We start from the raw sequence: 18,960 nt of genomic DNA on the forward strand, positions 1-18,960 counted from the left end.
CAGCTGCACAGGACCTGTGGTCTATATTGGAGGCTCCATAGGGCAAGCTGGAATGGAGCAGGCGGAAGCAGGATTGACAGTGAAAAGATAAAGCACAGCCTCAAGCTGTGTAATATTAGTGTCAACAACTCTGATAGTGGTGTAGCTTATCACACGAGCTGGCAAGCGGTGATGCCCGCCTGTGTCGATCAATACAAGCACCACGTCTTAATGTCCTGAAGTAGCAACAACAGTGGAAACGTGAACAGCCAGTCAATTAACCCCATTTTTTTGGGGGGGGGGTGAAACATATTGGGGAGATTGTCCCTTGTATCAGCCTTAATAGTCATCGGTGCAGTCATCAAGACAGATTCTTTCCAGCTAAATCAGTATCCAGTTCTTTATTACTTTATTTTCAGCAACCTCCTGACCAACTTCAGCTAAAGGTTTACCCAATGAATCACAGCAGTAACTCCATAACTAACTATTTCACCTGAGACATATATAGTTCCACAATATTCCTTCTTACTCATTCTCGGGATCTGGGCATCACTGGCAAAGCCAGCATTTATTGCCCGTCTCTAGTTGCCCTTGAGAAGGTGGTGGTGGGCCTTCTTCTAGAACCGCTGCTATCCGTGTGGTGATACCATGATACTTTGGCCACTCTTCATGCACGAGTCTAAATAGTGAGTTTGCACCTCACTATAATATTGACCATGGAGGACTTCAGACTGAATGTGACAGAAATGTAGCATTTTTGTTTGCATAGGCTTGACTTGGCGGCTGTCCCTTTAAATCCAGTCACAATGGACCATTTTAAAGCCATCTGCAGTTAGAAAACAAGCCCATGACCCAGGCCAAACTTGATGCATACATTGCAAAGTTGGTTCAAACTAGTTTTCAGAGTAGGACAGACACCCTCTAAGAGTTGGGAAAGTGGGATTGCCCATGAGAGCTAAATAAGACACAAGAGGCAACATCATTCTAGAGTAAGAAGGGTAGAAAAGAGCCAAAAGTGTAACAGTGAACTCAATCGTATTCTCATCCAGCAATGTGCACAGGTGTACTTTCCAGCAAAAGCCATTAAATAGCAATCCGGAGCAGAAACCCTGGTTGATTTTTCCATTCAGTAGCCCATAGATGCTGAACTCCCTTTTGACATCCCAACTGCTAACTGACCACAGTTCAAAGAATGAACCTGGGACTGTCTGATCTATGTAACCCAGCACCATCGTTACAAAAGAGCTAAGATATCTTTGCTTTATTCATTCGCGGGATGTGGGCATCGCTGGCAAGGCCAGCATTTATTGCCCATCCCTAGTTGCCCTTGAGAAGGTGGTGGTGAGCCGCCTTCTTGAACCGCAGCGCTGTTAGGGAGGGAGTTCCAGGATTTTGACCCAGCAACGACGAAGGAACGGCCGATATATTTCCAAGTCAGGATGGTGTGTGACTTGGAGGGGAACTTGCAGGTGGTGGTGTTCCCATGCGCCTGCTGCCCTTGTTCTTCTAGGTGGTTGAGTTTGCGGGTTTGCGAGGTGCTGCCAAAGAATATCAGGAGCAGCTCTCTTTCTTGATGGAATTTCAAAAAATCTTTACTACATCGGCACTAGGTTCCCAAAGCTAATGCTGTGAAGGAGCTGAATTAACACCAGTAGAGATACGGTTACAATAACAGGGTGATTTATCTCTGCTGGCATGTCCTGTAATCTCTGCTTACTGTTGAAAACAGATGTGCATTTTGACCAAGAATAGTATCAGAAGAAAGAAATGGAAATGCTGAGGTAAAGTAAGTCTGAAGGGTCCACATCATGGAAGACCTCTCCTGGTCCCTCAATACCTCCTCTCTGGTGAAGAAGGCCCAGCAGCGCCTATATTTCCTAAGGAGGCTGAAGGGATGTAACTTGTCACCCCTGATCCTCTCTAACTTTTACCGCTGCACAATAGAGAGCATCCTGACAAACTGTATCACAGTATGGTATGGCAGCTGTAGCTACTATGACCGGAAAGCCCTGCAGCGGGTAGTCAAAACTGCCCAACGCATTACCGGCACCCGGCTACCGACCATAGAGCACATATACCAGAAACGCTGTTTACGGAGGTCACGGTCCATCATCAAAGACCCTACCCACCCCAGCCACAGTCTGTTCGCCCTCCTGCCATCTGGGAGACGCTACAGATGCATTCGCACCCGTACGACCAGATTTAGGAACAGCTTCTTTCCCAGGGCTGTCATCCTACTGAACTCCACAAATAAACTCTAAAGCCTGCACATCTGCCAATGCACTTTATTATGGTTATGTTTATGTTAATGTATTACAAGCCAAATGTATGTTGAATGTTTAAATGTCTTAATCTAAATGTACACTCTCGGGAGCCGCAAGCCTACATTTCGTTGTACTGCACTTGTGCACTAACAATGACAATAAAGTTGATTATTATTATTATTATTATTAATAATCAAGACTTCAAGTGAGACTGTGACCATCAAGAGAAAATGAGCAGTTATATTTTCTGCACTCGGATTGTATTACAGTATCTGAAAAAAAATCACATTTATTTTTATCACCAGGCTATTAATTATTTTGAGTTTCTGTTGAATCTAATTTACCACTTAAATATTTTTCTGTATTTCAGTCCACTTGCTGTATAATATTCCAGTTGTTTGCTGCCCAATTATAAAGGCCGAGTTCTAATTTTCCAGCTTAGTTCAGGGAGAACATTACTGGTGAATGAGCAGGCTTGACGAATCGACTTAATGTTACTTACACTTTTCAAAAGCATTCCAGTTCATTCTAGTTCATCTTTCGGAAATAATTTTGGGATCACAGTCCACTTTTTGGTGAGGTTATTCCCAGGTCAAACGCTACTGTCTCTGAACTAGAGGCTTCTTCTGTTCCATTGAGTTGTCCGCCAGTGACATCATTCTCCTGAACTACCTGACATGAATCTTGTCATTCATGTGGAAATGACTTATGAAATAATACTGGGTGGCCTGCTGGTGGCGCTGTCCAGGGCATGGGCCCAGCTTGCTCAGGACATTCTTTAACAGGAACTAGTGAAGGACACAACTAGATCTCCATGTTAAAAAACAGTTGATTAAAGCCTTGTTTAATACTCAGACCAAGTGCCTAGTAGTTTTCTTACGCCACTACCTTGATGCCTTTTTTTCCTACTTTAACGGTAGAAGTTTCACGGGCAAACATCCCTGATGGTTTTCTGGTTAGATGCACAGCTCATGACAGTATTAATCAATTTAATCCTGAATCAACGAAAGCAGCATTAGGGGACGCTATGGTGAACGACAGCCCTCCTGGGCCCGGAAAGGAGATAACAGCCGGGGTTGCCACTTCCGTCACCTCTGCTGTTAAACGTGCCTCTGTAGGTCAGATGGGGCAGGAGCAATGAGTCTCCCCATGGTTAAATAGCTGGTTATGGTTCACATATAAAGAATGGCCACTTGGGTGAGGTTACCAGAGAGCTGGCCACAGCCACGGATCTGCATCTTGGAAGCAGTGAGCAATTCTGGGCTGGCTGGGGAGGGCGGGGGGGTGTCTGTCGGAAAATAAACATTTTAGGATCTTTTTATGGACTTGCAACCTTATTAATATGAACTTTTATACAGCATAGAATACCTTTTATCAGGTCAAAGAGACCATGACTGTCAATAGTCACAAGTGTCTTTTTACATTAGACATGAAATTCAGTGTTCTCCAACAGTCGAAGCCCAGCCTGCTAGTAATGTGACCTGTTTTCCGGGGATTTATGATGGCCACTAATCCTGGTATTCTCTCACGTTAACACGGGCCTTAAGGTAAGCATGTGTCTTGTTGGCCTTCCAGTTTATTTAGAGATGTATGGCGCTGTGCTGAAGCTGATTTATAAATCATATATTTCGGCTTTAGTCAAATGCTTTAAACCTAATGGCCCAGAAATTCCGTTCACAGGCCTCCCGCGGGTGGAGGGCTGCGATCTGGAAAAATCTCCGCCTGGACTGGAGGGCTCCCTGGAGGCGCAGAGTTCCGTTCCCGGGCCTCTCCAAACTGCCGGTGTGCAGGGCCCACATATCCCAGAGGCGCAGGTGGTTCGCAGCGTCCCTGGGATCACGTGGGCCATGGGGAGCCAATCAGAGAAGGGAATCTCCATTCATACATTTGACAGGAAGACCTGTCAAATATATGAATAGAGATCACCTCCAAAACATAGTAAAACTTTAAATAATTTTTTTTTTTAATCTCATTTTTAAAATGACTTTAAATTACATAAATTAAGTATTTAAACAAAAATTTTATTTTTTGAAAAAAAAATTAAGTTTTTAACGGGGCTAAAAATAAACTTACCTTTCTTTAAAGTATTTTTAAATGATAAATCACTGGAAATTTTAAATTTTTAAAAACTTTTTTCAACTCTTATCAAGAATTGTAAGTGTTTTCTGCGGGCGGAGGGTCTCCAAAAAACGGAACTCTCCACCCGCAGAGGCCCTTCTCCAGCTCAGCTGGAGGATCTGTCAAGAGCTTTCTTGACAGATTGGAAATGCCGGTTTCCAGTGCATGTGCAGTGCATGCCTAAAACCGGCATTTCCGTTGGCCCTATGGTTGAGTACACACCCATAGGGACCGGAATTTCTGCCTCATATAGGTAGCCAACACTCCAAACAATTTATGACGGCGCTCCTCTTAAATGAAGGAAAGGACACAGCTGTAAGTCTGACCCGTCATTTAGATCACCCAGGATCACAGGTTGCCATTCAGGCCTATAATCCTTTCATTGAGTATCTGATGGGCCATTTTTTATGTCTTTTTGAAGTCTGCTGGAGTTATATATTACATAGAATGTACAGCACAAAAACAGACCATTCGGCCCAACTGGTCCATGCTGGTGTTTACGTTCCACATGAGCTTCCTCCCACTCCGATCAGCATATCCTCCTATTCCTTTATCCCTCGTGTGTTTATCTAGTTACCCCTTAAATGCATCCTCTGGCACTTATACTGATGATTTCTCCCCCCCTTTTCACCTTGAAATGATGGCAAGATTTGACTTTGTAAAATATACGATTTCACTAGTGAAGGCAATATCCGCAGAGAATTGTCCATAAACCCAACAGACCGGTGTTTGGGTGAATTTGGTCTTCAGATTCAAACATGGCTTCTCAGGGTCTGAAATTCATGCTCTCCATAGCTTTATCGGAGGAGGTAATTCTAAGGACAGGATCAGGCTTAACAACGATACTGCCACAGTCAAATGGCATGAATATTGGCCATTAAGGGTGAGGTTAATAGAGAGCTGCTGGCACCTGCGGAATTGTACTTCAAAAGGAGTCAGCACCTTTAGGCGAGGGGTGGAAGGACAGGGGATAAAAATTACTATGACGAGTGGAAACTGCCTTCTTCAAGCCCTTGTAAAACCTGAACACATACACGGTTCACAAGTCTAAATGCTGTTTAGTTCTTACCCACCTCGTCAGTACATGTGAAATACCTCTATAAGGCGACACAGCGATTTCACCTGCCCTAAAATACATGGATGAGAACATCTACCTCCAATAGATTTGCCCATATTAAGAGGCTGGGGTAATGGGCTGATCCTCAGACTGTGTAGCTCACCCTCGCTCGGTGACCATGGATCAGCTCCACAGACACATACCTACTGTGGGTTTGTACGTACCTCCAACCTTTTTAACTGCAGCGATTAAAGAATAATTCAAAAATAAATGGCAAATGGACCGGATCCAACGGTAGCGCAGGAAGTTGGGCTGGGTCCTCTTTCTTGGCTTGTCAAGAAACAAATGCCTCCCCCGCGCTGCCAGCTGTTGACCAAACTGCTGGGAAAAAAGTCATAAAGAAAACGCTCATTGTCGTCACTGTCTCTGGATGCACAGGACTTTACACTCGACCTTCAAGTGCCAAGTTGGTGGGGATGCTTGTGAGATAAGTAAAATGGCGGCATGCCTGCAGAGAGCAAGATGAGCAAAGCACGATGGACTGTTTCTGACTTGCTAATAGGACCTATCCACAAAACTCACTTTTTGTACATTCGGTCTCAGAATGTGGGCAATGCTGGTAGGGCCACATATATTTACCCTGATGACTACATGGCTTGCTGGACCACTTCAGAGCGCATTAAGAGTCAACCATGTGATATGGGACCGGAGTCACATGTAGGCCAAGCCAAGTCATGATGGCAGCCTGCCTTCCCTGAAGGACATTAGTGAACCAATTTGGTTTTTACAACAGTCTGGCAGCTATCCTGGTCATTTTTCTGGTACTAGCTCACAACTTACCAGATTTATTGAACTCAAATTCACAACATCCCTAGTTTGCTAGTCCAGTACCAAAAATAGTTTCTTTATCTGAATTGCTGTTCTAAGTAAAAAAATTGAAACTCTAACTCATGTTAGTGTATAAATCTGTGCATGCAATGAATGCACAAAGAAACAGCAAGGTGACGTGACTTACATACAGGAAGTTACAGTACCCCAGTGCATTGGAGGCAAACTTAATTGAGTCCCTCATGAACATCACTACAGCCTATATTGCAAACTGCTCTCTCATTTAGAGCTAATTAATCACCTTTTGAGCATATAGCTTTAAGGGACAAGTCCCTTGATTTGCTTTATTTTCTTTTGGCTTTCAACCACAGAGCTGCTTTTTTTTCCAGGTATTTATCCTGGAAGATGAATGAGAGTGCATGCCCCAAAGTCGTGTTACTTTATGGAAGGAAATCTATTTTTGTGACGGATTTGACAAAAAGAATTGAACAGCCAAGCTTAAAAATAAAATTGAAAGACTAGGCAATGCAGTGGCACTATCTGATGGAGCGACAATGTATAGGTGGGGAGCAGATTCAAAGCACGATCTTAGCCATGCTACAGTGGAGTTGTGCGGAGTGAAAGCCAAGAGTCTCTACATGGGGGGAAAGGGAAAATTAGGGGGAAGAGATGTCACTGTACTACTCTCACCAACTTCCAAGGTTCCAGTGTGTCTGTGGCATTTGACAGCAGGTCTTTCTGTCCACCAGCTGTGGCTCAGTGGGTAGCACTCTCACCGCTGAATCAGAAGGTTGTGGGTTCAAATCCCACTCCAGGGACTTATGCACATAAAGCTAGGCTGACACTCTGGGGGAGTGCTGCACTGTCGGAGGTGCCATCTTTCAGATGAGACATTAAACCGAGGCCCCGTCTGCTCTCTCAGGTGGATGTAAAAGATCCCAAGGCACTGTTTCAAAGAAGAGCAGGGGAGTTATCCCTGCTGTCCTGGGCCAATATTTATTCCCTCAATGCACATAACAAAAAACAGATTATCTGGTCATTATCACATTGCTGTCTGTGGGAGCTTGCTGTGTGCAAATTGGCTGCTGCGTTTCCCACATTACAACAGTGACTACACTTCAAAAAAAAGTATTTCATTGGCTGTAAAGTGCTTTGAGACGTCCGGTGGTCATGAAAGGCGCTATATAAATGTAAGTCTTTCTTTCTTCTCAGTTGCCAGAGATGCGCGCCTTGGCAAAATCAGTAGATAAGTAAAGAAAACAAACAGGATCTTAGAATGTATAGCCAGAGGTATAGAGCGCAAGTCCAGGAAATGATGATGACTTTATACAAGCATTGGTTTCAACCCCACCTAGAGTATTTGGTACAACTGTACTCATACTACATGCAGATATCTGCATTAAAGAGGTTACAGTGATATTGATATTTAATGGCACTCGAGCTATGAGGTAACCGAACCTGGCAAAATTGATGCTAGAGAAAGGAATGCCCAGGAACATCTTACTGAGGCATTCAAGATTCAAAGGGGTATAAATAAACTGAACCCGAATAATATGTTTGACGAAATCATAAACTATACAACAAAGAGTCACAAACTCAGGCTCAGATAAACAGTTTACATAGAGGGTGGTGAATATATGGAATAGGCTGCCATGCGTGTCAGAAAATTCAAGAAGAAACTCAAATTTGGCAGAAAAGGGGATTGAGGGGCAGGAGAGCTAGATTAAGAGAATCAGCTCGACTCCGTTGGTAACACCTTTGCCTCTAAATCAGATTGTGTGTTCAAGCCCCAATCTAGGCTTATACTCCAGGGCCATAATGAGGGACTGCTGCATTGTTGGAGGTGCCGTCTTTCAGATAAACCAAGGTCCTGTTCGACTGTTAGGATAGACAATCATCATAATCAATAAACCAACATCACTAAAACAGATTACCTGGTCATTATCACATTGCTGTTTGTGGGAGCTTGCTGTGCGCAAATTGGCTGCCACTTTTCCCACATTACAACAGTGACTACACTTCAAAAGTAATTCACTGGCTGTATAGCGCTTTGGGACGTCCTGAGGTTGTGAAAGGTGCTATATAAATGCAAGTCTTACTTACATAAAAGCCCCATATATAGCACTATTTGAAGAAGAACATGGACGTCTCTTGGTATCCTGGTCAATGTTCCTCCCTCCACCAACACTGCCGAAATGAGATTAACTGGTCAATCATCTCATCTGTTTCTGGGATTTTGCTGTGTGAAAATTTGTTGCTAAGTTTTGATTACATAACAACAGTGACTACCCTTCCAAAGGTAATTCATTGGATCCGAAGCACTTTAAGATGTCTTGAAGATATAGAATTACATTGAGCGTACAGCACAGAAACAGGCCATTCGGCCCAACTGGTCTATACCGGTGTTTATGCTCCACACGAGCCTCCTCCCACCCCTCTTCATCTAACCTCATCAGCATAACCTTCGATTTCTTTCTGCCCCATGTACTTATCTAGCTTCCCCTTAAATGCATCTATGCTATTCACCTCGACTACTCCTTATGGTAACAAGTTCCACATTCTAACCACTCTCTGGGTAAAGAAGTTTCTTCTGAATTCCCTATTGGATTTATTAGTGACTATCTTATGTTTATGGCCCCTAGTTTTGGTGCCCCCACAAATGGAAACATCTTCTCTACGGCTACGCTATCAAACCCTTTCATAATCTTAAGGACCTTTATCAGGTCACTCCTCAGTCTCTTTTCTAGCAAAAAGAGCCCCAGCCTGTTCAATCTTTCCTGATAGGTATAACCTCTCAGTTCTGGCATTATTATCCTTATACAGCACAAGTTACAGCACTACAAAAATACAAGTTCTTTCTCATTTTACAGTGTATAGGATTTCTTAAACTTTGGAAATGGCCAAACAGATTACAGTGTTCTCTCCTAGTCATGTACTTTTCTACATTCCTGAGAGGATTAATCAACAAAGCAGAGAATCAAAATAGCAAATAAAAAATTCAAAAGGTTCTGTCAAATCTACACAGTTGGTTTCTCCTTACCAACTGGGATTAATTTGGCAGTTTTGTTCAGAGAATTCACGAGGATAGAGAGTTCTATCAAGCATGTCGTCTAGCTTCTAGAAGAAATAGGCTCCTCAATGACATATTGGCAAAATACAGCCTATGGAGTGGTACTAACTGGGAAAGTCCCAGGTTTAAGTTAGTTAATTTCAGACAGATAATGGTGGGGACACTACAATTGGCATCGGTGTTCCCAAGTTGAAGGGGGACAATGGAATGTGCCAGAACACCTACTCCTGATTCCTGACCCTGCTGAAAAACGCGCGCGTGTGTGAACATCAGGTCAGGATAGTCTCAGGCTCATCTGTGCTTTCCCCAACCTGCCCCAGGCTGATCTTCACTCACTTGACTCACACATGACCGATAGCTCTTAGACAAGATACTGGAGTGGCACCACCCATGCTGCCATTAGCCAGCAGGAGTCACTGCTTTCAGGAGAGGTAAAAGGGAGAGAGAATTGGACCATGTAACAACACGGTCTTGTGTTTTTGGACCTCAGAAATCAAGGCATTGTGGGTTTCACTAACAAGTCAGCCTTTTGCCCTCAGTCTCAAATCTGACGGAGCTTAATAGGTTAGCTTACAACAGTCCCTTAAGTTGAGTTTACACAAACACAACAGTATTTTTTCCCTCTTTCTTCCCCCTCCCATATAAAGTGCCTTGGAACATGTAATGTCCATGTGTAATTGAGACACGGACTACAGAAGTTGGTTATAACAGGTGTTTACTGAATGGAGACAAAACTGGAACTACTATACAAAGTTACTACACAGGCTTATATACAGGGGTGGTCACTACTGGTACTGCAGTATACAGGGGCTGCAGAATATAGTTCCTTCTTCAAAGTACATACACTACAATTCCTCCCCTTTTAGCTAAACAGTACATAACATTCGATTAATAATTAAATAACATATTTACAATTACAGTTGCTATATACATTAGCTGAAGTTAATCAATTATAAATTCAGTCTTTGAGGAGGCTTCCTGATGATGTCCGGATAACGCCTCTTTCGGGATCAACGTCGTTGTTTGGTTCGTCTGCTTCCAATATCACCAATTCTGAGGTAGATGCAATTGGTACTTCGGTTTCATCACCAGGTGTATAGGATCGTGGTGTAGATTTGATGTTTTCCAGTGACTCTAGAATCTGGTCAGCATGGCGTCTTACAATGCTCTCTCCAACGTCCACGGGATACATTAGAGGTCCTTGCCGTGTGCAGATCGTTCCTGGCTGCCATTTCTCTGTGCGGTAGTCCCGGGCCAAAACTGGTTGACCTATCTTGAAACTTCTGGTTGGCCTTTCATTCATATTCTGAAACTGCCTGTTCTCCACATCTCTTCTGATGTTTGGCTTAACCAAATCCAAGCGGCATCTTAGTCTTCGATTGAAGAACATCATGGCTGGAGTTTGGTTGGTAACCGCATGTGTCGCATTCCGGTAGGCAAACAAGAAGTTATCCACCTTGTGTTGTAGGGGTATGTCTTCATTACACATTGCCTTGATAGCCTTCTGAATGTTTGAACGAACCTCTCAGCCAATCCATTGGTGGCTGGATGATATGGGGCGGATGTGTAATGCTTAACACCATTGTTCTTTAAGAACCTCCGGAACTCTTCAGACACAAACTGTGGTCCATTGTCGGAGCAAATCTGTTCAGGCAGCCCATTTCTGGCGAATATGGTTCGTAAGACTGTGATAGTTTTTTCTGTGGTGGTTGAGGACATTTTTATTACCTCTGGCCACTTTGAATGTGCATCCACCGCAATTAAAAACATCGAGTCCATAAATGGACCAGCAAAATCAACGTGTACCCTTTGCCATGGAGATGAGGGCCACTCCCATGGATGTAGAGGGGCTTGTGGTGGGGCGTTTTGGACCTTCTGGCATCCTGTACAGCTCTTGGTCATCTCTTCGATTTCTCTATCGATTCCCGGCCACCACACAAATGCTCTGGCTAAGTTCTTCATTTTTACCCCTCCCAGATGACCCTCATGAAGCTCATTGAGCACTCCATCCTTCAATTTGGGTGGAATTACTACTCTGGATCCACACATCAAGGTTCCTCGGCACACTGACAGCTGTTCTCTTCTCGGCGAGAATGCTGGCAACAGTGGTTCGCCATGTGCTGGCCATCCCTTCACCATTAAATCATAGACCCTGGAGAGTGTCGGGTCATTTCGTGTTTCCTTTTTTATGTTTGCATTCGTCACAGGTAGACATTCGACTATGGTCGAGTAGAATATCTCCACAGGATCCACTGCAGGTGCTTCTTCCACCGTCGGCAACGGTAGGCGCGACAATCCATCAGCATTCCCATGCTGTTTAGTTCCTTTGTACTCAATGTCATATTGGTGTGCCCCTAGGAAAAGGGACCACCTCTGTAGCCATTGTGCTGTCATTATCGGGACGCCCTTCTTAGGGTTGAAAATGGAGACAAGAGGTTGATGATCAGTTAGTAGAGTAAATTTCTGTCCGTGCAGGTAGTGATTCAACTTCTTCACCCCCCACACCAGGCTGAGGGCTTCTCTGTCAATCTGGGCGTAGTTACGCTCGGCTGAAGTTAACGAGCGTGACGCAAAAGCTATCGGCCTCTCTAAACCATCAAGGAATTTATGTGACAGTACCGCTCCAATGCCGTAGGGAGATGCATCACACACCAGTCTTATCGGTAGTGATGGGTTGTAGTGAGCCAATACTTTTCTTGAAGTGATCAGGCCTTTACACTTCTGAAAGACCTGCTTACATTCATCGTTCCATTTCCATGCTACTCCAGTTTGTAGCAGGGCGTTCAGTGGGTGCAGAATTGTGGACAAATTCAGCAAAAACTTATGGTAGTAATTCACCAATCCGAGGAATGACCTCAGTTGCGACACATTTTCAGGCGCTGGAGCCTTAACTACCGCTTCAATTTTGTCAGGGGACTTCTGTAACCCCTCTTCATCAATCACGTGGCCACAATACGATATTTGTTTCTTAAAAAACTCGCACTTGGGGCGATTGGCTCATAGCCCATGTTCTCTTAGTCTAGTGAGCACCTGCTCTAGGTTGGCAAGGTGTTCACTGTCATTTTCACCTGTCACTAGGATGTCGTCCAAGTAACACTGAGTCCCCGGAATCCCTTGCAGGACTTGTTCCATCGCTCTTTGCCATATAGCCGGAGCTGATGCAACTCCGAATACCAGTCGATTATACTGGTAAAGACCTTTGTGAGTGTTTATCGTGAGATATTTCCTAGAGGATTCTTCAACCTCCATCTGCAAATATGCTTGCACTAGGTCAATTTTTGTAAAACGTTTCCCTCCAGATAGTGAGGCGAAAATATCTTCTATCCTCAGAAGAGGATACTGCACTGTGTGAAGGACTGGGTTCACAGTCACCTTGAAGTCCCCACAGATGCGAACCTTCCTTGGCTCCTCAGACTTATTGTTTAATGTTTTCTTCATGACAGGAACGATGGGTGTCACCCACTCGCTCCAGTCTACCTTAGATAACACGCCTGCATTCTCCAGATTCTCCAGCTCTGCCTCGACGGCTGGGCGAATTGCATACGGTACTGGTCTTGCTTTGAAAAACTTGGGAATTGCATTCTCTTCTATTTTTATCGAGGCGGTTACACCTTTAAGAGTTCCCAGTCCTTGTTGAAATACCTCTTTAGCGTTAGCTAAGATTTTTTGACAATCGTCCAGGTGTGACGTCGTCATCCTTTTTACCAGCCACAGTCAGTGCCTGAATGGAGTGCCAGTCTAAACTTATCTTTCTGATCCATTCACGTCCCAATAATGGTGGTCCACCATCTTGCAGTATGTACAGATACAATTTCTGTATTTCCTTGCCGTTGTATTCGACAGGCACCCTTATTTTCCCTCTGGGGTATACTTTCTGCCCCGTATATGTCTTCAAGACAATGGATGTGTCTTTCAAGGGTATGTGTGAGAATAGCCGCTCGTAGTCTCGTCGATTCATGATGGTCAGGGCTGATCCTGTATCCAATTCCATTTTGACTTGGGACCCTGCTATCGTGAGGGTGACCCAAATGGTTCGGTGATCCTCTTTTGCGATTACGTTGTGTAGTTTGAGACAGCTTAGTCTCTTGTTCCTGGATTCACTATCGCTCTTCTGGTCTTCGGAACTACTGTCCGTCATCTTTTGTACTTCCCTGTACTTTTCCTTAGTAGTCTTTATGTTGTCGTTAGTCTTCTTCCCGGACCTGCAAACTCGTGCAATGTGTCCCATCTTTCCGCTTTGCCTGCATGTTTTGTCCTTGAACCAGCAGTCCTTCTGGTCATGGGTTGTTCTGCCGCAGCGATAACATTTTTCAAATCCCCGTGACATTTCATGGGTGCCGTATTCCTGTGGCTTTTGCTGTATTTCCGCAGCTCCCCTTGCTGCTGCTTCGTACGATACTGCCACGCTGAAAGCCTTATCTAGCATCAGCTCTTTCTCTGAGAGTAACCTCTTCTGGGTTCCTTCACTCAGGAGTCCACAGACAAATTTGTCCCGTAGGGTATCTGCCAGTCCTGCTCCGAACTGGCAGTGCTTTGATAGCTTGCGTAGTTCCGTAAGGTAATCAGCATTGCTCTCATCTTTATGCTGATTTCTCTTGTGGAATTTATATCTTTCTGCTATCAGCAGCGGTGTAGGATTTAGGTGCTCCTGTAGGATATCAACAATTTCGTTAAAACTCTTCTCCATCGGTTTGACTGGAGTGATCAGGTTCCGCAATAGGCCGTACGTTCTTGCGCCCATTAAGTTTAGTAGTACCGATGCCTTTTTCTCATCGGCTACTTCATTTGCCTTGCAATATACTTCGACTCTTTCCACATACGTGGTCCAGTCTTCTATTTCATTATCGAAGGCAGTGATATTGCCAGTCTTCAGCATCTTGGAGATCTAAGATGGCGCCTCCCACGCTTTGCCTTCTTCCCTGATTGAACAAAATGGCGCCTCCCACGCTTTGCCTTCTTCCCCGATTGAACAAAATGGCGCCTCCCGCGCTTTTCCTTCTTCCCCGCTGGATTAAGATGGCACCTCCCGCGCTTTCTGTCTTTTCCGCTGCTGCCAACGCTGTTGCTGGCGTTTTTATGCCTTGATGGCGACGCCCTATGGTCTTCGCGCGCTTCCCCCCTGCGCTGCTGCCGACGCTGCTCTCCGCGGTCCCCGTGGCAAACTGCAGCTCCTCGCGGCTTTCTGCGCTTCTAATTTCTTTTTCTTTTATTTTAATTACTGTTCCCGTCGTCAGAGCAGACCCTATGGGACACTTTCCTCCCTCTTCTCGGGTCTGTACGCTGCCCAGCTTCGTAGCACCGGCCGCGCCCTGTGTGCTCCACCCTCTCTCTCTCTCTCCTCTTCCCGACAACGCTGCTCGGCCCCGTTGAAAAGCCACCCGATCGAGCTCTAGCCCACCGCAGCCCAGGAAGGATCAGTGTACTACCTGCCACCAGCCCGGTTAGCTGGAACACCATAGACTGGAGAACCAAGCCCAGCTCTCGACAGCCTCTCCTGCAAATCTTCGAATTCGATGAATCAGAGGGCGGTTGCCCACGGTAGACGCCCGTTTCTTCTGTTTGTTTTTTTTTCTTTTTGGATTTCTTCCTTCTGGATTCGACCTCTAATAACTTCGCTTCAGGGCTGGATCCCCGTGAGGTGGCGCAGAACTGCAGGTAAGTTCGGATCAGTTCGTCGCCAATGTAATGTCCGTGTGTAATTGAGACACGGACTGCAGAAGTTGGTTATAACAGGTGTTTACTGAATGGAGACAAAACTGGAACTACTATACAAAGTTACTACACAGGCTTATATACAGGGGTGGTCACTACTGGTACTGCAGTATACAGGGGCTGCAGAATATAGTTCCTTCTTCAAAGTACATACACTACAGAACTTCTTCTGCATTAAGATGCAAGTTGTCATTCTAGCCATATACTGAGTTTAAAATAAATTTGTATCCTACACAAAACAACAGTTAATCGTGTAGACACTAGAAAGCCCCATTTTATGCATTTTATAATTATGAGAATCTCTTTAAACATAAGGGCCTGGAGTGTCAGCCAGGCTGCGCTGGGTGTTTTTTTCGGCCCAATTCACCTGAAATTGGCCAAGCCAGCGCAAAAGATTGCGGAATTTTAAACACGAATTACGTTCAGCGCAACTCGATTTTTCCGTCAGCGTGGGCACTTGTTTTTGCTTGGCCCCACCCACAAAGCTGGCCACGCCCCCCAGATCGAATTAATCACTATTGCAAGTTTCCACTAATTGCGCTCATTTGCAGGCCTTCGAGGGGGCTCTAAAAATTAAGGTGCTGTTTCTAGACACAAAGACAATAAAAGGCACATTTTAAAAGCTTTGGAATATAATTTTATTTAAATTTTACTAAGAAACTGACCACTATACACCAATGTAACTAGCATGTATAGTTTTCTAAAGTCATTTTTAGTTATTTAAAATCGGGTTAATCGGGTGATGGACTAGACACTCTGGTTAAAGTGTTTATTTTTTGGGATCAAGCCATACTTAGCTGTGTTAATCAAACTGCACCAAGTTACCATTCTTAAATAATCGCCTTAGAGGGGGTGCAACGAAGGTTCACTAGATTGATTCCTGGGCTGAGAGGACGGTCCTATGAGGAGAGATTGAGTAGAGTGGGCCTTTACTCTCTGGAGTTTAGAAGAATGAGAGGTGATCGCATTAAAACATTTAAAATTCTTAGAGCGCTTGACAGGGTAGATGCAGGGAGGATGTTTTATGCATTTAACAATTATCAGAATCTCTTTAAACATAAGGGCCTGGAATGTCAGCCAGGCTGCGCTGGGTGTTTTTTTGGCCCAATTCACCCAAAATGGCTGGGGAGTCTAGAACCAGGGGGCATAGTCTCAAGATAAGGGGTCGGCCATTTAAGACTGAGATGAGGGTTGTGAATCTCTGGAATTCTCTACCCCAGAGGGCTGTGGTTGCTCATTGTGTATATTCAAGGCAGAGATCGATAGATTCTTGGGCACTAAGGGAATCAAGGGATATAGGAATAGCGCAGGAAAGTGGAGTTGATGTATTAGTTCAACCACGATCTTAATGAATGGCAGAGTTGGCTCATGGGGCCATATGACCTACTCCTGCTCCTATATCTTACATTCTTATATCAATATTACGTTCTAATACGCTGCCAGATTGCGCTGGTTCGTGGCAGATTTTGAGTTCATTTTTTGTGTGACATGGAGAACTCTATGGTTCCTGGGATGAGAATTTCTTCACCCAGAGAGTGGTGAACCTGTGGAATTCTCTACCACAGAAGGCAGTGGAGGCCAATTCATTAAATATATTCAAGAAGGAGTTAGATATATTTCTTAAGGCTAAAGGGATCAAGGGATATGGGGAGACGGCAGGTTCTGAGTTTGGATGATCAGCCATGATCTCATTGAATGGCGGAGCAGACTCGAGGGGCCGAATGGCCTACTCCTGCTCCTATCTTCTATGTTTCTATGTCTATGTTTCTATGTTAAATGGGATAGAATTTTACACACAATATTCAAAAACTTTCTAAAACAAATGTATTTAATAAAAATGATTATTAGAGTAAATAAGAAGCTAATTGTGAAGTACATATTTTCTTTCCTGCCAAGTCACACCCATTACGTATGGGAGATACATTCTGGTTCGAAGACATTATGACAAAAATGACTTCTTTTCAGCCTCATTAGTCACCAAGGAGAATAGCAGTTTGTGTATCATTTATCGCAGCCGACAGCTCCTTCCATTTTCAACTTCATACATTCCATTGGTTAAGAGAAAAGATTCACTCAGAGAGAGAAGTATACACTCTAGACTTGCAGCATGGTCCGTTCCCTGCTAACCATTTCAGTACCGTTCAGCGTTAAGCCCGAGTATGTCCAATTTTTGTTGTTGCTATGGCAGCTCAGGGTCTTGCAGTTGCAGCTCCAGGTACTAGCAGTATCCAACATTCCTCACCCTCATCAATAGAGTATATTCATTCTTTTCCAGCTTTCAACTGATTTTGGGATACCCCATGAACTGGTACACAGGGACAACGTTTGTCAAATGTCTTGCGTTTGTTTGTTGGTGGACAATCGCTGTTCGGTTCTTTCAATTATACATGCACTGCTAAATGTGTAAATTTTGCTCTTTGAGCCTTTAAAAAAAAAGATTTTGACATACTTCACACCTAGTGTGAGTTCGCTCTGTGAGAAGCAGCTAAACTGTTGCGGTGTTTCTCACTGTGCAGCCAGCTCCTGCTTGGAAATAAATAAGCTACAATTAACCAGGATAGAGGCAGAATTATGGAAAAGGAGCATTTTAATATTCAGACGCAAATTGCTGGAACTTTTTAAACAACTTGGGGTAGACTTTCTGCTTATGGGGCAATCAGCGTTCCTGGGTGCAAATTGCGGCAGTTTTGAGAAGTGTTTTTTTTTCCCCCTCAATGTTCTGCTCAAACTCATTTGCATATCGCCGCACGCAAAAGTGACCTCAAATGGGCACAGAAAGTGCAGCACTGAAGTTCCTCAGCCACTTGCGACAATAACTTCCACTCATATCGCAAAATATCTCAAGCCACTTTACAAAGTACAGAGGGGTCAGATTCCGAGCAGGCGCTCCTTGTTTACTCTAGCAATCATTTTTATTAAATACATATAGCTTTTGAATATTGTGTGCAACATTTTTATCCAATTTAACCATAAAGTTCTTTTTTTTTTTTAAATGCACCAAACTCCTTCCTGCCACTTAAATGCGTAAGTTTACTCCTTGAATATAATAAATTATTTTTAGATACTTCATATCTATGGTGAGTTCACTCCATCAAATCTAGTGAGAAACAAACAGATTGCCTTGATGTGTCCCACTGTGGAGCCAGCTCCTGCTTAGAAATAAATTGTACCCAACCCTGATAGGAACACAGGAACAGGAGTAGGCCATTCAGCCCCTCGAGCCTGTTCCGCCATTCAATTAGATCATGGCTGATCTGTATCTTAACTCCATCTACCCGCCTTGGTTCCATATCCCTTAATACCCTTGCCTAACAAAATTCGATCAATCTCAGTTTTGAAATTTTTGATTGACCACTCCAGCCTCAATAGCTTTTTGGGGGAGCGAGTTCCAGATTTCCACTACCCTTTGTGTGAAGAAGTGCTTCCTGACATCACCCCTGAATGACTTAGCTCTAATTTTAAGATTTGTTCTGGACTACCCCTCCAGAGGAAATAGTTTTTCTCTATCTATCCCATCAAATCCTTTTATCATCTTAAACACTTCAATTAGATAACCCCTTAATCTTCTATACTCAAGGGAACACAAGCTTAGTCTATGCAACCTGTCCCCATAATTTAACCTTTTTGGCCCCGGTATCATTCTGGTGAAAATGATAAAGGAATAATTATGGAAAGGAAGCATGTAATATTCAGGCACTAATTGTCGGAACTCTTTTGGGGAATTGACCAAAGACATGATCAAAGAGGTAGGTTTTGTGGAGGCGTTTGAAAATGGGGCGAGGTAGCGAGTCAGAATGGTTTAGGAGGGAAGTTCAGGAGGTGTTGATGGTTGAAGTCTCTGCCACCAACAGTGGAACAAAATGATGCAGAGTAGACCAAGGATGTAGGAGGATGTGCAAATAAAGTGCGGTAGGTCCATGGAGGTTGTAATT

This window comes from Somniosus microcephalus, chromosome 8 (assembly GCF_052327205.1).
Source record: "Somniosus microcephalus isolate GS21.2 chromosome 8, FLI_Smic_1.0, whole genome shotgun sequence".
NCBI classification, from domain to species: Eukaryota; Metazoa; Chordata; class Chondrichthyes; order Squaliformes; family Somniosidae; genus Somniosus; species Somniosus microcephalus.